The following is an 8,159-nucleotide window of genomic DNA, read 5'->3' on the forward strand; positions in this document are numbered from 1 at the left end:
TAGGGTGCCAGGGTGGACCCCAGGAAACTTTCTGTGAGAGGAGCCCCACTGTAGAGGGCAGATGTAGCCCTGAAGTCCTGTGGGGAGTCATGCATCCCCAGCTGTACAGCCCCTCTGTATCTTACTCTCCCCCTTTCTGTATGGAGAAAACAGCAGTACCATCCACCTCATTATTGTTAATAGCCCACAAGGTGGACTTTGTGAGTGACACATGGTACCTGTCCAGTGTTCCCACAACTGGTGAGCTAGCCACTGCTGAAACTACAAGCAGAATAAAAGGTGTTTCCTTGGGAAATCTGAGCCACTTTGTAGGGATGCAGACCTGCTACAAGTGGACCGCACTGCACACCAGGCCCCCAGCACAGTCATGCTGGTGGTCCACTCTCAGAAACCAAAGAAGGATGGAGGCCCATTAGACACATAAAGAAGACCAAGCCTAGTGAGCAAGAAATATGAGAACAATCAACCCCGTGAGGAAAATAAATATTTCAGACAGCAGAAGATAATTCCTCAAAATATTAACTGTGTCTTCAGAGAAATGAAAAGTTATGGAGTCTGTAATAAAAAAAGATGCTATAAAAGAGAAATTACATGGTAAAGAAGGAAGCTTAGGAATTTAACATGATCATTTAAATAAACATTTCAATAGACTGGGCCAGGTGGCACACACCTTTGCTCCCAGCACTCAGGAGGCAGAGGCAGGCAGATCTCTGTGAGTTTGAATCCAGCCTGGTCTACATAGAGAATTTTAGACCACCCAGAGTTACATAGTGAAACGTTTTCTCAAAAACTGAGGAGAGGTGGGGGAGCTGGAGAGATGGCTCATTGGTTAAAAATACTGACTGCTCGTCCAGAGGACCCACTTTTAATTCTCAGGACTCATATAATAGTTTATAGCTGTCAGTAACTCTGGTTCCAGGGACCAGGCCTGCACATGGTCCCCAGACATGCATGCAGACAAAACACCCATCTACATAAAACAAATACACATAATTAATTTTGAAAAATAAAATAATTTTAAAAATAAAATAAAAATAATTGGGACTGGAAAGATGGCTTAGTGGTAAAGAGCCTATACTGCTCTTTCAAAGGACCCAAGTTCAATTCCCAGCACCCACATCAGGGAACTCAAAAGCTCCTATAATTCCAGCTTCTGGAGAACCAGCACCCTCTTCTGGACTCCTTAAGGACCTGTACCCATGTATACACACCCTACAGACATACACATATGTAGAAAGTAAGCATTTTTGCAATAAAAATCATTTTAAACTTCAAAATTCTCAATAAAATAAAGTAGGGATGCTTCCTAGATTTTTAGGATACAGCTGTTTTTCGGTTTTTTGTTTTGTTTCTTTCTTTTTCTTTTTGGTTTGTTTTTTTTTTGTTGTTGTTTGTTTTGTTTTGTTTTTCCAAGACAGGGTTTCTCTGTGTAGTTTTGGTGCCTGTCCTGAATCTCACTCTGTAGCCCAGGCTGGCCTCGAACTCAGAGATCCACCTGGCTCTGCCTCTCAAGTGCTGGGATTAAAGGCGTGTGCCACCACCGCCTGGCAGCTTCCTATAGAAAGAAACTGAAAAATGTAAGTAAGAACACAGAATCACAATAAATCAACTCAGAATGCCAGACATGTGATTATTTGTCTGCAACAAGCACAGAATACTTCGGGAAGGAAATAATCTCAGAAACAATGGAAGACACTGACCCAAAGGTGAGGGAGGGATCAGAAGTGTTCCCCAAAAGAGCTAAGTACCATGCCAAACTGATAACAAATTGTCTGTATTTAGATACAACCACATGAAATTGGAGAGAACACACTATATCTGTATCTCTCTCTCTCTCTCTGTCTGTGTGTGTGTGTGTGTGTGTGTGTGTGTGTGTGTGTGTGTGAAGCCTTAATTTTCGATTGTCTTCATTCTGTACCTATAAACTTTCACAGAACTGCTTCTACAGTAGAACATATTATTCGACACAACCTGAATCCATGTTCCTGGGCTATGGTCATTCAAGCTTGGCTTAAGAATAGACCCTTTGTGTTCCCTTTGAGGTGGGAGCTGCCTTTTACATTGGCGCCATCAAACAGAGCAGTATCCTTGGTCACCCATGACAAAGGGAGAGGAGGCCTATATGGAGGAAAGGGCAGGCCTCCAGTGGGCACTACAATCCCGTGAGGACTCCACAGCCTTTCGAGTGAACACATAAACAAAAGGTTGAAACTACACTCATAGTTTTAAATTTAACAAATGTGAAAAAAAAAAATCACACTTTGGGGGAAGTAGGGCGAGAGGAAAAGAGTGAAATTCTCAGTTTTAATAGTGTGTAATCCATAGGTGTTATTCAAAGGCAACACATGAAGAAGTGTGATATAAGTGTATGAGTTCATTAGTTTAATTATTATTTAATCAGTTATGGTGATGAATGTGTGTGTGTGTGTGTGTGTGTGTGTGTGTGTGTGTACATGCACACTTGTGCCCAGGGCTCTAAACCTGGGCTTTGGACATGCCAGGCAAGCCCTCTTCTGTACCAGGATTTTTCTTTTGGACCACCAACCAGCTCCCAAATCATGACATGGAGACTGCTTAGTTATGCTCGGCCTAGCTTAGGTTTGTTTCTGGCTAGCTCTTGTAACTTAAATGAACCTGTTTCTCTTTATCTACCCTTTGCCGTGGGCATTTGTACTTTTCCTTCCTTCTGAATATCTTACTTTCTCTGCTTCTTATATCTGGCTGGCTTGCAGCCGCCTGGCGTCTTGTCCTGGGTGCCTCCCTTGTTCTCTCCTCTCCTCTCTCACTCCTCTTCCGAGCCTAGAGTTCTCCTCCAGTTTTCTTTCCTACTCACTAGTCCACCTATCACTTTCCTACCTAGCGACTGGCCGTTCAGCTCTTTATTAGCCCAAGCAGGTGCCTTAGGCAGGCAAGGTGAAACAGATGCCACTCATCTTTACATAATTAAACACATGCAGCCTAAACAAAAGTAACACACCTTTACACAGGTAAGGTACTATTCTGCAGCATAAATAAATGTAACACATCTCTGCCCAGTTAAAATAATATTCCACAACACTCTTCCAACTGAGCTAGGACCCTAGTCAGTAAGTTTTTTAAGACTAGAAACAAGGCTAAGAACGGTGAGGCTGTGCCCAGTGGGCATTTCCCTAGGATATAGAGAGGCTTTTGTGCCCTGGTGAGATTTTGTTTCTTGCCATTGGCTTCTGGAAGTGTTTACACACATGTTTACATTTCTCTCATCTATAAGACATTAATAGAGATTTTCTGTTTGTTTCACAGCAACCACATCCACAGGGCTGCATGGCTTCACCGACTGTATAGTTTTTGGTCGATTTAACCAAATTCACATTTTCTGTCAAAGGCACTTTTGCCTTTCTCACTTGTTCAGTCAGAGCAGGAAAGTTAACTTGGGTGGAGCTTCAGATGCCGCAGCCAGGCTGGCAGGCTGCTCTCAGGCCTCGCGGCTGCCCCCTCATGAGGACTGTCGTCAGGGTATTGCTGGGAGAATACAGGCCATGACCAGTTGGGTGCAGAGGCAGAGGTCATGGGGCACTATACTCATTGTTTTTCTTCTTGGGACTACCAAATACGTGACAAGGACAGCCTAGAAGGGGAGGCTTTGTTTGGGCTTATAGTTTGAGGCGATACAGTGTCTCGTGGCAGGGGAAGGCAAGGTGGAGGGAACATGGAAAGAGACGGTCACATCCCAGAGTCAGGGGGTAGAGGGCGAGCTGACATTCAAATCCCTTCCTCCTTCCTTGTACCTCTGTGCTCACTGTCTCACCTCAACCCATGGATGGTGCCTCCCACATTCAGGGCAGGTCTTTACCTCATTTAATCCTCGTTGTCAGATGCTCTCGTGGAAACAGCCAGGTGTGTGTCTCCTGGGTGATTCCAAACCCAATCAAGCTGACAGTGGAGATTAACCATCACAGGACCCAATGCAGCAGTGTGTAGGTCTGACCGTACGTACCAGCAGCACAGTGAACAGCAGTTCACCATTGCCAGCACATGCATCTCTATTGGCCAGGAGACCTTGGGTAAGTTTTTCTCCCCTCCCCCTTATCCACTCCCCTACCTGACCTGCACCTAGTAGAAGTAGCCCCTTCTGTATGTATCTCTTACGGAGAGTCTCCCTAAGGTGCTGGCCACCCCTTGGGCTGCTCAGCCGTTGAGCACGCTCTCATTTTACCTCTAAGGGGATGATGGCTGCTGAATCCCCTGCTTTCTCCTGGCTCTACTTCCCCTGACTTGCACACACCTCTTTTCTTCCCTGCCCACCTCCTGGCATTTCCAGAACACTGTGCAACCCTGATGCTCACTCGGGACACCTTTTGATATTGACTTCCTGCCTATCTGCAGCCTCTGACCTTGTTCCAACTCCAACTCCTCACCTGTTGCTTCTGACCCTCTGTCCACCCACCACTGTCAGTGCAGATGACCCACTGTAGTTATGCGGTGACCAATGAGATAACAAGGCCGTGACACCTTCATCCTCAGCACCTACTGTGAGCCAGACTTTGTTCCAGGCATGCGTATTAGTCAGGCTTTCTAATGCTGTGATAAAACACCATGACCAAAAGCAACTTGAGAACATTTTTTTTTTTATAGCTTACACATCTGTATTATAGTCCATCATTGAAGGAAGTCAGGACCGAGCTGGAGGCAGGAAGTGAAGCAGAGGCCATGGAGGAACGCTGCTTGACATGGCTAGCTTTCTGTCCAGATGTGCCCTGCCCCACCTCTGTGCCTTGGACCTGGCCACAGCAATCTTAATTAAGAGAATGCCCTATAGACTTGCCTTCAAGCAATCTAGATGGAGGCGTTTTCTCAGTTGAGATTCCTTCTCTTCCCAGATGACTCTAACTTATGTCAAGTTGACCCCCCACACACACACACAAAGCCTAAGCTGGACAGCACATTATATTGGCCACCTATTTGCTCTCCTAGATACTCAATTTTTATCCCCGTCTACCAGACGAGACTACCCAAGCAGGGAGATGTGAAGTCACTTTCGAAAGATCTGCCAGCCAGGGTTCGGAATGCAAAGCCCAGAGTCCAGAATCTTCACTGCTACACTCTACTGCCTCTCCCTGAGCATTGCTGAGGACCTTGGCCTGAATATAAACCCAAATTCCACTGGCTGGATCTCCAGGCTGATATCCACCTTGAAAGGAGGAGACAGGCATGTTCAGCCTCTCTGGGAAGGCCTGGGTTGTTAAATGATGGTTATCTGTGTCAGTTTCCTAGAAGAACAAAGTACCACGACTGGGTGGCTGAAAATGACAGGAATTCATTGTCCTGAGGCCCTGAAGGTCAGAAATCCAGTCAAGCTTGTTTTCTGTCTAGACCTCCAGGGAGGAATTTGCCTTGTTCTTTTCAGAGTAGCCTTGGGTGTTCCTTGGCTCTGGACCACAAGCTCCCATCTCTTTCTCCAGGGGCTCAGGCCATACCCACCAGGTCCTTCTCTGCTTATGGAGGGAGGCACCACCCATATTGGATTCCAGCCCACCTTAACCCACTGTGGCCTGATCTTAACCTGAGTATACCTGAAAACTCTGTATTTCCAAATAAAGTCTCATTCACAAGTACTGAGGCTCAGGACTTTTGTACATCTCTCTTGGAGACACAGTTCTCTTGTAGAGCAGGTGGCTTTGTGTGCCTTGCCCTTTGTATGTGACAACTAATTCTCAGACTGTGTAGCAAGGCTGCTTTCAGGAGAGACACCACCTTCCATATTCCAAAACCTAGAAGGACTTCAAAACAAGTAACATGTTTTTGACTTAAACATTACATCTCTACAGCTATCAAAATAAAGAGACAGGGGGTAGAGAGATGGCTCAGTGGTTAAGAGCACTTGCTTTTGGTTCCAGACGACTTGGGTTCTATTCCCAGCATCCACGTGATGGCTCACAACCATCTGTAACTCCAATTCTAGAGGATCTGACACTCTCTCTGGCCTCCACAGGCACAGAGCACACACATGATATATAGACAGACAAGCAGACAAAAATGCTCAGACATATACAAACAATATAAAATAATTATAAAATATAAAACACGTTCACCCCAGTGATATGTCTAATTTTTATTTTTTAACCCATTAAAAATAATTTAACTTAAAAACAAAAATAGGCAAACATTTTAGACAAATAATCATGTTTTTTTGATCAAGATTTTGTTTTTCCTTGTGAAACAAATTAATATAATTCCACAAAAGCATGCCATCCAGGCAGATGGGACAGAAAGATGGGTAGCCTTGTCATGGCTGGGAGGGTCTGCTGGTCTGTGATACAGCCACTGTCGTTAGGATGAAGAAGTTAAAATCACAATGGACTTTTCCACATCACTCAAGTCAGAACCTCGGCCTCCTGTTAGTGCCGCACTAGTTCTTGGAGGTGGCCGTACCCTAGCACTCCCAGACACATTGGCAACTAATAATTGTTAGTTATTTGGCAGCGCTCTTACCCTGCAAGGAAATGTCACGAAACACAACAAATCCTCTAACAAGAGTTTTATTAAGATAGGAAAGAAAGAGCCAGAGGCCTGTGAGAAACACACGTGGTCAAGAGAGGAAGTGAGACCGGGAACATGGCGCCAGCTTACAAAGGCTGGGCCATGCCTGTGTACACGGACCCATGTGGCTGCTCCATGACATGGTTGCGTTGTGCGCTTTACGCAATCACGCAAAGCCACGGGGTCCTGGTCATACGAGATGTTTTGACCCGGAAATGGCTATTTTAAACGTAAGCTAGGCGGAAATGTCTAGGTCCACTGGGCATGCTCAACTGTGGGGGCATGTTGTGAATTCATATCACTAATCACATCTTCTCTACTCAGAAAAATCTGAGGAAAAGGGTTCTCAATATCTTCCAATGGCCAAGGGCTTTCTTTCTCTCCTCGGTGGCCAAACTAGCAGCCATAGTGTGACGCCCTGTGGACAAAGTGGAAGAATTCAGGAGAGGACCTAGAAACATTGCTAAGCATCGCATATGCCCAGGGACTGAGGACTACCTGTCTCCTGAATTCTTGGTGTCCTGGGGCTGGGAGCTGGAAAGACAGGATATCCTCATTGTTTAATTCACTGGCTCCTCGACAGGCTCAGGAGCCTCCCCTTGACGAAAGCCCTTCTTCGTTCTCAGGAAGATCCCCAACAGCCTTTGCCCTGTTCCAGCCCAGGTGGGCTTGCTCCCATGGACAGACACCTCCCATAAGAGAGTTGTGCCCCGTAATCCTTCCTCCCGTCCACCTACAGGCGCTGCAGTCAGTAGCACACAGATGAACAAGCCCTTGGGTGATCAGTGTGTCTCCACAGTACCTGTGTTTTATAGTGCTGGATCCGGAACTTAATTTCCTTCCCAACTTGACCATGAACTTTCGAAGGGCCCATGAGCAGCTTGTTCGACACTCATCCCCAGCAGTCCTCACCAAGGAGGAGTCAGGACCAGTTAGCTCTTCTGAAGCCAGTTCTGTGAGTGGTGATGCTGACCAATGAGACACTCTCCTGCCCCCAGGTGCTGGCATGTCAGCAACACCTTACAGATGTCCGTATGTTTGATGCCAGTGGCCCCTTCCTCCTGGTGGATCCCTCCAACATGGCCTCCTTTCTTTCCGGGGCTTGGTGCCCTCCCACACCATTCTCTTCCTCCCTCTCCTTCCTTTGACATGAACACTCACCCACCCCTTGGGAAGACTGAGGGACTCTCTGGGTAACTCATTTCTTGTCCTACACAGTTCTTGCAGCCTCATTTCGAGTACATTAACATGAATTTGTCTTTAATGCATTCTACGTCATTTCTGGTGCCTGCCTACAAAGTAATATACGGAAGGATTCTAGATGATGGTCACCATCTAGATGAGGCAGGGGACCCAAGGGCACATCCTAGGGGCTGCTAACATTCTGGGTTTCGGGTGTGGTCTGCCTCTGTGGAAATTCAGCCAACTGCTTACGAAGTGAGCATCTCTCACATGGCGAATGTGTCCATGAAAAATAGCTTTTTTTTTTTTCTATTCTTATTGCTTTCAGTTTTTGATTTTGATTTAAACAAAGGGAATACCCACATCAGCATTTGCCTTGGGGAACAGAGAGAGCATAAAGAGGTATTTCTCTCTCCTCCACTTTGCTGTCTTCCTGAGGCTCTCACACCGTGTCCTGG

Source organism: Onychomys torridus, chromosome 1, assembly GCF_903995425.1.
Source record: "Onychomys torridus chromosome 1, mOncTor1.1, whole genome shotgun sequence".
Taxonomy (NCBI): domain Eukaryota; kingdom Metazoa; phylum Chordata; class Mammalia; order Rodentia; family Cricetidae; genus Onychomys; species Onychomys torridus.